Consider the following 15,596-nt stretch of genomic DNA (forward strand, 5'->3'; position numbering starts at 1 on the left):
TTGCATCAACACATTACCAATGTATCTAATCATAGCAACTAAATAAATGCTAAAGATAAAAAAAAACAGCTTTTTGCTTTTAATATAATGGATGCCTGGGATTTTTATAGTAACTTTCATTTATCTATTTTGGTGTACTTTTTATAGATGGAATCATATAATATTGAAGGCAATTTGTGCCTGTTTTGGCTCTGAAAAATTCAGTAGTGTGATTTCCCCATACACTTTGAAATTACCTTAAATTTACAGTCATTGCCTACCAAATTCATCAACTGGTAGAAATAGTTTTTCCCTGTCTCATCAATTTCTTCATGTGACTACCTCTATCAACTCTCCACTTGGCTGTCTAATGAAAGGAATCCTAACTTTTCCAGTGTCTTCTGCCTACCAAAATATTATGTACCTGGTAGCCTCTTAGCTATTTCTCCTGACAGAAGGATATAAAAAAAAAGCCGTATACTACCTTAAGAAGGTGTCATGAGTGAATATAGAAGAAACAGCTCTCAGTCACAACGCCTGCTGCAATTTCCTTTAACAAAAAAGGAAAGGAAAGACTTGCTTTGTTATATTGCCTTTTATGACTCAGGATGCCAAAGTTGTATAATCAGTGAATTGTTTTTTGAAGTCACTGTTGTAACCAACTTCTGGGCTTAAGCTTTGTACTGCACAGGTGAACATTATCAACAAGCTTCTTTTACTGCAACATATCAAATTCCATTTCAACATTCATATGTAAAATATCCATTTTATTTATAATATACTTTTTTACATCCCGAAAAGAATGCTATTAAACCTTTCATGCACAATTCACTTTACACAAACTCACATCTTTCTATGCATTCATTTTATCCTGAATTACGCCCTTTTAAAGAACTATTAGTTACCCATTTATCTATTTTATTTAGTCCTGCACCTAATCAAACATACGTAGCCTTTTTTTTAGAAACAGAAAACTTTCTAATGTCGGAACCAAATCTTTCATCACAACCACCATTTCTTCTCCTTTCTCTCTCCTGCATATTTTGTTTCCAAAAGGAAAGACAGAAAAGGTTATCTTGGCCCTGGCTTAAACTAAGCTGAATCACTATTGTTACCAGTTCGATTGCCTTCCATTAATTTTCTTTTCTCATTTGATGCTTATTCTCGTGCATCTTTTCTATATTAAAAGATCATTTTGCTTTCCATCCTGCACTCTTACCATGTTTGTTTTACCCTCCCCAATAACATATTAGTTTAAAGCCTGTTCACTACACAAATTACTCCTTCAGCACTGACCTTACTTCTGGCCTAGTTCAGGTGACATTGGCACATTCTGTTTTCCTTAATCTATCACTGAATTGCTAAAATTCTATGAATGTTTGATTCTAATCCTTGCTACATTATTGAATACAGCATGAGCCACAATTTCTACAGATTTCTCTTCCATTTCCAAAAATTATTTGCTCGTCCTTCATGGTATTTCTCATTCTGCCATATGGGAGCCATCATTATCATTTAAATTTTTTCCCTAAAAATGTGCTTGTCTATTCCTCTGATTATGAAATTCTCCATTAATACTTATTTTTTGCATTTCCTTAGGCATCTGTGCAGTTCAGAATTCCATGCTGCTGTTCACAATGACCTAACTCTAGGTTTCTTTTTGTAACGGATATTCAATACTTATTTTTCAATTCATCCCTCAAAGAATTGCAGATTGTTTCTTGTCTTATCTTCCAATGCTATCTGAGCACTCTGATGATCTGCCTTTTGCAATCTGTGTTCCAGTAAATCTTAGAACTTCTGCATATAATGTGTGCACTAGATCCTCCTTGTCTTGACAATCTGGCATAGAACTGTTGTCCACAATTCCTATTTGTGTGTTCATGGTAGATTTTAGCATCCATAATCCCTCACAGCATAATTTAACAAGTGTCAGGCATTCCATTGAGATCCCTGGATTTTTTCTAGCATCTTGATTTTAAAAAAAGTTTATTGCTTTAAATCTTCAGATATGTTTACTCCAAATGTGCTTTGAGACTGAACTCATCCCAAAGCTGTATTCCACAGATTTTATGGGATAAGTTAAACTGTGTTCTTATTTGCTTTCAGCAACATTGCCATATGTTCTGCCTTTGCTGCTGATTCACACTTTCCACTAAGGCTGAGCTGAAGTATTCAGGGCGAGTTTTCCGGTGTATTTGACAGATTACACATTCATAATTGTTCTTGGTAACAGAAAACATTTATTCCCATGGTTATGTTGATTGAGAGCCTCAAACAAGATTCAAATATAGCTATCCCTAGTGAAGGAGAAACATTAAAAATTTGGTAGTTATTTTGCCAGTGGATTGCGATAGCAGTGTTCACTACTAGTTTTGTCGAAGTATTAGTGGAGGATGAGGGGGTGGAACATAATTCACACAAAGAAGCACAGCTAATATTGACCTTGCTGCCTTCTGTGAGATTTTGGAAAGATTTGCACTTAAAAAAAAGAAACACATGCATTTATGTAATGCCTTTTATGACCTCTGATCTCTTAAAGCACTTTACAGTAGAGAATAACTGTAGAAACAATGTAGAAAATACAGCAGCCAATTTGCACACAACGTGCTGCCTAATAATCAGATAAACTGTCCTTAATGAGGGATAAATATCGACCATGACTTCTATTGTGTTCTTTTTCAAAGTGGTTCCTAGGATCTTTTATCTGGCTGAGAGCAGAGGAGGCCTTTGGTAATGACACCTCTAACAATGTGGGACTCTTTGGGAACTGTAAGATAAATTAGAACACTTGTATTCAATGACAAGGAACATGCATGAAGCTAGCACTGATCATGCACATAGCTTTGTGCAATGCTTAGAGCTCATTCTTTCCAGCAAGGAACTGGTGGGCAAATCCTTTAGTACAGTTGCCTAGGCATCCATAGTGAAGCCTCCAGACAATATTGTAGCTTCCATTGCAAGAAAATCAGACACTTCAGGCTCTAATTGCTACAGTGAAAGTTCAAATGCTTGGTCATTTCACCCAGACCCCAATATCATGACCCTGGCTAACAATGTTCAAAGTAACTTTTATCACTCCATTAGTTTGTCCTCCAACACATTACAAAAGCCTCATCATTCTCAGGAGTGGCAGTGGTCTGTGAAGCATGAACTGCTGTCCTCTTAGGATGAGAGGTTTGTGATTTCATCACTGCCATTGGCTGATGCCCTTCAGTTGGTTAGTCCAGACTACTACCACATAATGACAAGATGGTGCAGTTAAAACCAGGTCTTCCAAATCCAGTGCTGCTAGATGTCACTCTCGGAGGCCATCAGCAATCTCCTCTACCAGAAGTCAAAAACCTTTCACCAGCCATGTCACAATGAATGACGTTGCACTGCATGAAGGCACCAGGACAGACGAAGGCACCAGGACAGACAAAGGCACAACAAAAAACAAGTGCAAGAGAATGCACAAGCATGATCAGTTTATATTACCATACAATATAGCACTATTTATGTAGTGTACTTTGCATTGTCTGTTATTTTTACATTGAAGCCAAGCTAACATTCTGATGGGGAGCAACAGATGGAGGACAATTGGGATTGTGTTCAATGGTATCACAATTCAATGAATCATTCACAGATTGCTTGACTAGAAAGATTGTGTCTGGTTTTTGTTTCCACTCCACTTCTTCTTTGGTTCTTCCACAATATCTACCTCCTCCTCTTCCTGTGCTGCAGTTGCTCACCATATAACTGGTGTCTAGGTTTTCAGCCTCGTGATGAGGAGCTTGTGAAACATAAGGCAGACTGCCACCTAGCTTGACACTCACTCTGCCAAAGACTGCATGGCTCCTCCAGAACAGCGTAGGCAGCGTAATCCTTATTTCAGCATGCCAATATTCTTCTTTAACACGTTACAGGAGGCAGGATGGCACTTATTGATAGCACAACGCCATCGTGTGCATGAGTTGCTAACTGCAGTCAGTAGATAACTCTTGTCACCAACAGAACTATTGTTTATCATCGTGGTTCAAATGTAGCTGCAGAATGTAGGCTTCTCACCTGCTGTCAGGATACAGGCATTGAACTCCATAATGAGCTGTAGAACACCACACACCAGATAGACGTCGAGGAAACAGGTTCCTTTTTAGATTTGGCAAGTGATCCCTGGATAGCAACAAGCATGAAGTGGAATAGGAAGGCTTGAGATCCTCAACATGAACACACTGGGTAGATGTAACCTCCTGAAGAGATCCATTTTGTCCTTTCTTGCTCCCTCCTATTTTGTTGCCCTTCTCTATGTGCCTTCACTTGCTCCCCCAGTAAAGTAGTCCTCTGCTAATGTATACCTACTAATGAGATACTATTTAATGTATCCACACCCATGAATAGTTGGCTCTAAAGCCAAGACAAAGGCATTCAGTACCTGGTACAGTACTGCCTGTAGATTACAGGATTTTAAGGAACTAGAAAGTCCAAAACACCTGCAGAATCATAACAACAGCCAATAGAAATCAATCAGCAACTCACCTGGAAGTTGTTAATGATCCCTTTAATTAGGGTTGGCGGGGGTATGGAGTTAAATGAGATTAAATAGTGTATTAGATGGAGCACTGACTTTTAGTTTGGGAGTGTTGGGGGTCAAATTAGCATTACAAGTTATTAACATCCTTGTCATTTCTGGTGTTCAGGACAGTTTGAATGTACCCCCATGTATGAAAAGCCCTATTGGAACCAATTTAGATGAGATATTTATTTATTAGTCACATGTACATCAAAACACACAGTGAAATGCATCTTTTTGCATTATTGAGAATGTGCTGGGGGCAGCCCGCAAGTGTTGCCATGCTTCCGGTGCCAACATAGCATGCCCGCAGCTCCTAACCTGTATGTCTTTGGAATGTGGGAGGAAACTCACGCAGACACATGGGGAGAACGTACAAACTCCTTGCAGACGGTGGTGGGAATTGAACCTGGGTTGCTAGTACTGTAATAGTGTTACGCTGACCACTACACTACTGTGCCCACATAACTTGCAAAAAAAAGAACACTTCATGATATTTTGCAGCTTTTGACCTTAGTGCATATTTTATTGCTAATAATGAATTCCAAAGGATAAATTTGATCCATCTGCTACGTCTTGAAAAAGGCCACCAGTGGAGGATAGTTACATATAAATCATGGGCATAATGTCAATCACAGTCACTTATAGCAGTGCAATCATGTAGTTTGAATGACAGGGAGATTCCCAGTTATTTGGTAGATCAATAAGTGAAAACATAGGAAGTTTGTATATTTTATCTGATAGAATGTTTATTGCTAAACTATGCAATGTGCCCTTTGCTGAACATGCTTATCTCAATGGGACCAGCAACAAGATGCTGCCTTTGACCTCCAAACCTATGGATTTAGGAAGCAAAAGAAGTAGCTGGTCTTTCTGCTTTCAATTGCTATCCCGTCACCCTTTCTGGTAAGTGTGCATGTGTTGATACTGGTTGAAAAATTAATTAGGTTCATCTGTGATGCACTCTAATACAAATTGGCTGCTGGTTTTCAGAGTTAATTTGATTAATAAGACTAATGGTTCCAGTGGTTGAGGTATTAGAAGCCAATGTTTAATGGTGGGATCATCAAGAATTAGTGCCTTCAGGAAAGGAAGTAAGGTAATTTGGGAAAAGCTTTTAATTTTTATAAGACTGAAAAATTGAATTGTAATAGTTATAATAATTACCCATAAATGAGTAAGTTAATTACACTTATTGAGTTGTAAGTACTCATTGATAGAATTTCTATATTGAAAATATTTCTATTTTATGTTTTTTTTATTAGTCAATCAAAGTGAAAGATTAAGAATAAGGAATAAATAACTTTTGATTTTATGTCTAAGGAGCTAACCTCCTGATGTGACTGAGATTGGTTTGTTGGACTGTTATTTTTCCGACACCATTCTTAAGCCTGAATCTCACACCATCAAGGAAAAGTGTTTTCTACTCCCTCCTTATGCTGTCTGTACTACTGGTTGGTGCTTGCTGATTTGGAACTGGATGAAGGCTTCTAAAATACACTGAAGTGGTAACCCTTAGACAATAGAAGAGGATAAAAAAAAATGCTTGGATCCAAGGGACTTTGAACTGGAGTCTGTGATAATAATGAAACAAACCTATGAGTGTTCACTTTCAGTTGGCTAGATCTCTCTGGACTGGTCCCATTATATAGGATCACTGTCCACCACACACCTTAATTTGAGATGCAGCTCCCTTTATGTTGTATGTTATTTACTTTTTATTGTCTAATTCTCCCTTGAATCAAACAATGCTTTTGTTTTAAAAGTTCAGGACTACTTATTTTTCCCACCTCATTTTCTGAGATGTTTTCTGCCATCAGACGCACTTCAATAACATTGCTTGATACAAATAATTATTCAAAGATGAGCTGAGGTAGCAAATATTAGCTAGTTATTCAATTGAAAAGTAAAGGTGTGGAGGTCACAACCAAGCTGGATCCTGTCTTTGTATTTTTCCTCGTCAACCAAGTTGGGTACAAGTGAACCAAGGAGGAAGCCTGACACCTCACAGGGCAGTACTATCCAGTTATTTGCTGGGTAACCCAATTAAGTCATTTTGTGATTTCCTCACATTTTTCAGTGTACGATGTAGACCTAGCATTGAGCCAAATGTGTATCATCTTCCAGTTGGACCCTGCATCATTGATCAACCATAGAGTAGTTTAAGTAAGATAGACATTATGCAAACTCTAAAATTATTATTGGACTATAGTTTTCATTTATGTGATTGATCAAACAAAACTAGAGGAAGACAGTGCCAACTAAAACAAATGATTTCTTTATAAGGTGGACTTGTGTGATTATTTCACCATGCAAGTAATTAATTGTGAAATATGTTATAATCACAGCATGCTTCTATTGGATCAGTGAATTTTGCTTTAAAATCTAATGCAAAAATGCAACGTAGGATAATATTATCTCAATATTAGTCTTTTTAGGAGAAACATTTTCAAGATATAAAATCTTCAGTAACATTGGTGATGTCTTGGAACATATCCACATTACAAAAGAGGAAGTGCTGGTGGTTTGTTACTCTGGTAGTCTAACACAAACAGTGATAGGTAAAGCATGTTGAGGTGGATAATTCCCTGCACCTGACCAAATGTATCTTAGGACATTGAGGGAGGCTGAGGAAGAAATTGCAGGGGCCCTAACCCAGTTTTAGCCACGGCTGATGTGCTAGAAGATTGGAGGGTGGGAAGGACAAGCCAGGGAATTGTAGGCAGTGAGCCTAACATCAGTGGTGGGAAAATCACTGGAGGGAATTATGAGGGATCTGCCAGCATTTGGTAAGGCAAAGATTGATTAGGGATAGTCAGCATGACTTTGTGTGTGGGGAAATTGCATCTTACAAACTGAAATTTTTTTTTTGAAGAGTTGACCAAGAGGACAGTTGAGGGCAGGGCAGTGGACGTTGTCTACATGAACTTTAGCAAGGCCTTTAACAAGGTCTTGCATGATAGGCTAGCCCAGAAGATTAGATCATGTGGGATCCAGGGTGATTTAAGATATTGAGATATTTATTTATTAGTCACATACATCAAAACACAGTGAAATGCATCTTCTTGCGTTACTGAGAACGTGCTGGGGGCAGCCCGCAAGTGTCGCCACTCTTCCGGCACCAACATAGCATGCCCACAGCTCCTAACCTGTACGTCTTTGGAATGTGGGAGGAAACCAAGGCACCCAGAGGAAACCCACACAGACACGTGGAGAACGTACAAACTCCTTACAGACAGCGACGGGAATTGAACTCTGGTCGCTGTAATGGGGCGGCACAGATAGGTTAGCATGACACTGCTACGGCACCAGCGATCGGGGTTCAATTCCTGTCGCTGTCTGTAGGGAGTTTGTACGTTCTCCCCGTGACTGCAAGGGTTTCCTCCAGGTGCTCAGGTTTCCTCCCACATTCTAAAGATGCACAGGTAGGTTAATGTGGGTTTAAATGGGCGGCACAGACTCACTGGGCCGGAAGGGCCTGTTACCCTGCTGTAAATAAAGCTTTTCTTTAAAAAAAAGGTTACACTAACTGCTACACTACTGTGCCGCCCAAACATGACATTAGACCTGGCGAGTCCGTCAGTTCCAAGGATGTCGCCCAAGGAAACACACACATTCCGGTGAAAAGGAAGCAGAACATCCAGATTCCTGGGCTTGAGACCCCGCAGGGAGGATGCTCAGTGAGGCAGCAGCAGGGAGTACCCACCTCTGGGCAGCGCAGTGTTACACAGCTGACAATGACACAAAAGCTGCGGGATTACCAGCGTCCCTGGGTGAGCTCGAACCATCAACCTTTCAGTTAACAGCCGAATGCACTGACCGATTGCGCCACAGAGACAAGCCAATTGGATACAAAATTGGCTTGGCAGAAGGAATCAGAGGGTGGCAGTGGAGGGTTGATTTTCAGATTGGAGGCCTGGGACCCATGGTGTGCTGTAGGGGTCGGTCCTCTGTTTGTGATCTACATTAACAAGTTGGATGAGAATGTATGATGCCAAAATTGGTGCTATAGTGGATGGGTTATTTAAGATTACTATGGGATCTTGGGGAAGTGGGCTAAAGAATGGCAGATAGAATTTAACTCTGACAAGTGCAAAGTATTACATTTTGGAAAGTTAAACTGGGGCGGGACTTGGTAGGGCCTTGGAGATGTCGTAAGCAAAGGGACCTTGGGGTACAGGGAAGTACTTCCCTGAAAGTGGAGACACAGGTAAACTGTGATGGTGAAGGTGTTTGGCACACTTGCCTTCATCGTTTAGGGTACTGAATACAGGAGTTGGGATGTCATGTAACAACTGTAAATGTTGTCAGTGAGACTACACTTGGAGTATTGTATGCAATTCTGGTTGCCCAGCTGAAGGAAGACTGTCATTAAGCTGGAAAGGCTGCAGAAGAAGATTCATGTGGATGTTACTGGGACTAAGGGCTTGAGTTACAAGGATAGGCTGGGACTTTTGGAGTGAAGGAGGCTGAGTGATAACCTTTGAGGTAGATAAAATCATGAGGGGCATTGATAAGGTGAATGGTCACAATTTTTTCCCCAGTGTAGGGGAGTCTAATACTCAAGGGCATAAGTTTAAGGTGAGAAGGGAAAGATTTAAAAGGGACCTGAGGGGTAACTTTTTCCACACAAAGGGTGGTGAGTATATGGAACCAGCTCCAGGAGGAAGCTGTAGAGGTGGGTACAATTGCAGTGTTAAAAAACATTTAGACAGGTACATAGATAGGAAAGGTTTAGAGGGATATGGGCCAAATGTAGGCAAATGGGACTAGCTCAGGTAGACCACTTGGTCAGCGTGGACGAGTTGGGTTGAAGGGCCTGTTTCTGTACTCTGACTGTATGACTCTGTGATCAGACTGTTTTTAGATTATGTGTGCAGATTGAGAATAGCAAATGCATCAGTTTTCTTTTTATAAAAGTTTTGAACAGAACAATTTACTAAGCGTGGGATTTACAGCCGAAGTAAAAACTAATCGTGATGTACTTCGGGAATGGAAGCCTCCACTTTGAAAAGGTTTTTTTTATATTCCATTTGAAAAGATTTATATTTCCAAAATGAATGTAAAATTTAATTTCAAAGGGAGCATCTTTTTAGTGCCACATTAATTGCAATATGGGGATCCACACACTTGTGGTGCAAATTATGCTGGTTAACAAAGGCGGTGGAGGAAATGTGCATCGGGGTCCTGCACCTGTGTTGGGGGTGGTCATCAGAAGTTATCTTTTGAATTACTTGCATTTAATTATGTGATGGGTCAGGTAAATGATTGGAATTTTATAATCTTATCAAATTCAAATTATGGATTTCATCATAACTCAGATATTAAGTATACATGTTTTCCAAGAATGTTATTGCACATATGTGAATAAATGATATAAGGTATTATTTTTCTATAATGTACCTCTTTCAGGGCATGCTGAAAAAAAACATTCTCATGGGGAGGAGGGAACAGTGAGACATAAGATTTAAAGAACTTGCTGCATGATAAAATAATATAAGTTTATTATTCTAAAAATAAATTATTCAATTCAGATTAATTGAACAGGAGTGGAAATGGGTTTGAAACGTCATAGTCTATTCACACCAGAAACACAGTCACAGCTCTGTTCACCAATATCATTTTTTTTCCTCATGAAAGTCAATGTAAAACAGTCACGACAATAACTACAAAATTAACAATTTTATCTGAACTACCCGACAACAACAGTTAAAAATGCACGCCTACTTTTTTGACTGTGGGCATATTTGGTATGCTTTATGATTGCTACTTATAATGTTAATCTCAAAGCCAAATCCAAGATCACACAAGAATCCTGAACTAAGTTTTGAGAAATCATTTTCATAGTTTGCTCTCCTTTAAGGATATTTAAAACCTAATCAGTGTATTTTAGAGATGCTACTGTTTTCTAGACAGATGAGTCATAAACAAGCTAATCCTTGGGAAGTGGGTCAGTGCTTTTAAAATTTTCCATAGTAGTCTGTGGGATGGGAGGGAAAGAAGGGCAGGGAAGACTCCAGGAGATTGGGTAGTGATCCATGGGGAAATAACACCTGGATTTAGTTCAACTGCAATGGGAAGTGCTCAGCTCAGTTTCCCAATGGACAGGGCTTCAGCAGGGATTGGACTTGAGCACTTCAAAACAAGAGCAAAGTGTTTTCATGTCTGATTTGTGAATAACAGGCGCAAATATTTCCAATTGCTAGGCAGTATTACTTGGAGACAAAAAGAGAATTTAATAATCGTATCTTTAGCAATAGTCACTGGTTAAGAATATAGAAAACAAAAGGTCATACGGCCTTTCAGGACTGTTCAAGTTAATGATTGATTTCTATAACTCCATTTATCCACTTTGGTTCAATTGCCCTTAATAAGTTTGCCTGACTGTTAGCAGGACTTATGCCTCTGAGCTGGAAGCTTGCAAGTTCAAATCCTATGCCATTGACTTGATCACAAAGTGCATACTAGTACTCGATATAATGTACTGAAAGAGTAATCCAGATAGGTGCTATGCAGTCAAGGTACCATATTTCAGATGTATGATTAAGGTGAAGATTGGTAATTGGTTTATTATTGTCACGCATACTGAGATACAGCAAAAGACTTTTGTTTGCATGCCACCCAGACAGATCATTCCATTCATAAGTACATTGAGGTAGTAAAAAGAAAAACAATAACAGAATGTAGAATATAGTGTTACAGTTTCAGAGAAAGTGCAGGTAGATAAATAAGGTGCAAGGGCCATGATGAGGTAGATTGCCAGACTGAGGTCCATTCAAGAGTCTTAAAACAGTGGAACAGAAGCTGTCCTTGAGCCTGGTGGTACATGTTCTCATGCTTTTGTATCTTCTACCCTTTGGAAGGGGGGAGAAGAGAGAATAACCGGAGTGGAAGGGGTCTTTGAATATGTTGGCTGCTTTCCCAAGACAGCGGGAAGTATAGACAGAGTCACTGGAAGGGAGGCTGGTTTTCACGATAGACTGGGCTGCGTTCACAACTCTCTGCAATTTCTTGCGGTCTTGGACAGAGCAGTTGCCATTCCAGGCTGTGACACATCCGGATAGGATGCTTTCTGTGGTGCATCTGTAAAAATTGGGTCTGCTCCCTTTTGCAGGTTCATTTGTGAAAGAAGAGTGGAAAAGTTATGGCTGGTATCTTGGCCAATATTTATTTTTCAAGTCATTATCACATTTTGTTGGTGGGAGATTGCTATGTGCAAATTGGCCAGTATATTTCCTACATTACAGAAGTGAGATCTGTGGATGTTTAGTGTAAGGCCCATTCTCACTCTCTCTCATCAGTGAATGATTTGATGATGACTTGGAACCTGGCCCCTCAGTGAGCATTTGTGGAAGCATCAACTGTGTACTATAGCTCGCTAACAGAGGTGAGAGTGACCTTGACTCCGTAGAAAAGGTAGCATGGGTTGAATGGTTTCTCATTTGTCTTGTAGATTAGCTCCAAACCAACAGGATGCCTGTTGGAGACAAGGTGATATATTGCAGCAAGAAAAAGAAAGAAAAATAGTGGGGTAATGATGCAGCTTTGCTTAACACCAGACTGCACTGAGACTAGGTGTGTTGTGGACTCATTGGTTAAGTGACCATTTCCTGTATCTTTGGAACTATTTCTCAGCAAGGGCAGATATTGATCAGGAATATCACTGCCTCCAGTGTGCCAACATAGTCTTTGTTTAACAAAGAAAAGGATTGTTTGGATACCAAGCCCAATACAATACTCATGGTCTACCAGGCAGCAATGATCTCTCCCTTCTGTATGCTTTTTGGACATTAACAACTGACGGCACTGGAGAAATACCACCAAATTTGTCTCCACAAAATCCTGCTAATCCACTGGGAACCAATGTCAATGGCCAACATTGCCAGCGTTGAGGCCCTAATTACACTTGGTCAGCTCAAATGGGCAGGCTGCTTCATTTGTGTGCCCAATGTGAGACTCCCAAATCCGGCATTCTACTCCAAACTCTGTTATGCCGAAAGATTACCAGGTGGACAGAGGATATAATTCAAAGATGTTTTCAAAGCCGCCTTGAAAATGTATAACTTCTCCACCAACTTCTGGGTATCTCTGATCCATAAATTCTCAAAATGGAGAAGGAGCATTTGACAGCATTGAGAAGATAGAGTTCACGGTTGGAACACTTCAGCTCTCAAATTGCCCTCCTGCCCAAACTGTCAAGCACCTTTTGCCTCACAAATGACAGACTGTGGGTACCACGGGGGCTTTGTGCACCACCAAACCAGAGAACTGGAAGGGAAACCCCAACCATAAGGGATTGCTTGAGAAAAAGGTCAGCAATTACTACAAGTCAAAACTACTTTATTTTTTTTACATAATGGCATGGGATGTGCTGAGATCATGAAATACACTAAACAAATATCCATGTCTCTCCCTTTGGGAAAAATCTGTCAGTTTAGAAATTTTCTATGTTTTGGCAGAGAGTTCCAGATTTTTGTAAGGTTTTGTGTTATCTAACACCACTTCTGAATGACTCAAGTAATTTTAAGGTCATGTCATCTAGTTCTTGGATCATCCACCAGATGCCTCAATTATATTGACCCCCATTTAGGACACAGAGCGCTCTTTCTTTTACACATCACCATCCATATAATTTTTTTCTCTCTCTGGAGAATAATACAATTATGATTTCTGTTTTGAATCATGCTTCTCCAGAAATTCAGCCGGGTATTTCTAGTTATGAATATGTTTGGATTAAAGACTCATCTCCCACAAAAGATACACATACAATGATGTCTCTGCCAAACCTTTGCCAGGAAAGTTTGTCCATATGGTTCTGAGGCAAGCTTGTTGTTGGGCACTCCCAGAACACCCAGGTTTTTAAGATAGCTGCTATCCCTACAGCAGCATCATTCGAAGGACGCTTGCCTGCCCAGTTTCCAGCCTAACACTGGGATACCAATCTAGCTCCTTTCCAGCTTATTTTCTTACCTGATCTCCTTTGTGGTAAGAGGAGGGAGGGGAAGAACAACATTAATGCATTGGCCTGTGGAAATGGCCTAGGCCTCAGGACCACTGGAAAGGCGGCAAGGCTATGTGATGAGCTGTCAGATGTGTGGCCTTGCATCCAAAGGTAGGGCTGCCACCAATCCCTTTAACATCTGGGATGTCACCATTCACTTGCAGCCAACACGGTTTTAGGGGGAGGTGCTGAGAATTCTGAAGCCAGTCCCAGGTCCCTAAAGGAGAGGCCAGTAATTTCATCATGCTATGAGGAGGAAATGTAGAAACCATGACTGAAGTCAGAGGCAAACACTATCTGCTTGGAACCTTGGTACCCACCCAGTGAGCTAGGGACCCAGAGGTTCACCCAGAGCCAGCCTGCTTTGGGGACCAAGGGACCCTTGGTCAGAGAACAGAACATCAGGAACTATGTCAGACCTTGTTAAGGGCTGAGTGCAGATTTGGGTCAAACTCCAGCTGTAAACCCAGTGGTACCATACTTGTGGCAGAGTTCTGTCATTATATTATACTGGGGTACAGAACTGGTGGGCATAGCTGTCACTGTATTATACTGGGATACAGTAGTGGTGGCCACAGGTATCTCTCTGGCATTAACTGCAACTACAAAGAGTTCTTTTAAGGAGTTGGTACATTCATAATGGGCTGTAAGATTCTTTGAATTGCCATCTGGCCTCCCTCCCAGATTTTACTCATTAAATGTAGGCATGTTTGTGAGATTCCCAGATAAATCAGATGCTGTAAAGTACAACGATTATTGAGGGGGCAGGAAGGAAACGTGTCCAACTTCCTGACTTGTGGAAGTGGGAAATGCTTACCCTCTGAGGGGAATGAAGAAGGTGTGAGCAGCTGGGTTTAAAAATAAACACTTAGCTTCCAAGTACTTTATCTGAATGGCCTGGAATGTTGCCTTTGGAGTTTGCCCCTGAATGCATTAGCACATACTATGGAGATTGTAGTCCTTTCCAAACATGGTCATATTTCAGAATGGGTAACTTGCAGATGGTATTTTGTTTTGTATTTCCTTTTTTCAATTATCTGATATAACTTCATGCAGTCTCCACACTTACAGGAGGCTTTTGTTTCCATAGAGCATGTGCTAACCCTGTGAGGCTTGTTGAGACCCTGCCCACAACAAGCTCCATCCACCATGGGGTGTGAGGATCCTCCAAGGTTGGCTGTTTTCCCAGGGCCCCAGTAAATCTTAATCTGCCACTGCTTGGGGAGGGGTTAGGAAGGGGGTACCCACACCCTATGTCCATGAGCCTTGGATGAGCCCAAACCCCCTGGTCCTGATGCAATCAGTACCAAGCCACTCCACCCATTCTCTTCCCCCACCCTGATACAACTTTACTTCCAGATTTATCTCCTGCATTCGTTTGCGTGCTCTTCAATAGCTCATCACACAAAGTTGTTTGTAAAGCCATTCAATGATGTCTGATTCCTTGGGACTGAGGGCTAACTACATTTTTAAGTGGTGGGTCCGGGATCAAAACCCACATTGGCGCACTCTATAAATGATGGACTAGTACGTTTTTTTGTGGGTGTTACTGTAATTCTTGGCTACTGTGCTTCAACGTCTGTACTTGAGGTGAAAACTAAACCAGCCTAGGCAGCCTGTGGTTATGAGATTAGATGGATATTATAGACAGGTGATCATGAACTCAATTGGGATGATTACTGTTCACACGTAAGTATATCCTACAGCCAGAATCTATTGACATTTCCTGGAATAAATTCCCTTCCTTTCAAGGAAATAATCATATATTAACAGTCAGAAGGGATTTATTTGTAAACCTTTTTATTTCATTTCAATGTAGTAAGACAGAATCAATCAAAGAAAAGTTTACTATGTTCTTCAAATAAATTCTGCTATTGAATGGGTCAGGAGGTTCTGTTTGGATGGATTTCAAGATACATTGACACATTTTCTTGTACCCTCTAAATATTCAGTGGCTCAGAATCTAGTTTGTTTTCTGTGAATGGCTAATCATTTTCTCAGTCAGGGAGATGTTAGTCTCTGGAAAATTTAGAGATGACGAGAAAATTAAAAGTAAAATTAAAT

The 15,596-nt window shown here is 40.3% G+C and overlaps 1 protein-coding gene across 5 annotated transcripts in view; it reads right to left on the bottom strand.

Annotated features, from left to right (window-relative positions):
* LOC127569918 (complexin-2) overlaps positions 1-15,596 on the bottom strand; it is a 198,083-nt gene that overhangs the window by 146,158 nt on the left and 36,329 nt on the right. For 3 of the 5 annotated variants that reach the window (XM_052014982.1, XM_052014979.1, XM_052014983.1), the window contains exon 2: positions 464-529. The exons of the other annotated variants lie outside the window; for them this stretch is intronic. The gene's annotated coding sequence lies outside the window, so the exon portion shown is untranslated. The remainder of the gene's footprint in view (positions 1-463; positions 530-15,596) is intronic. 5 annotated transcript variants of the gene reach the window in all.

The sequence above is a fragment of the Pristis pectinata genome, chromosome 4 (genome assembly GCF_009764475.1).
Source record: "Pristis pectinata isolate sPriPec2 chromosome 4, sPriPec2.1.pri, whole genome shotgun sequence".
NCBI classification, from domain to species: domain Eukaryota; kingdom Metazoa; phylum Chordata; class Chondrichthyes; order Rhinopristiformes; family Pristidae; genus Pristis; species Pristis pectinata.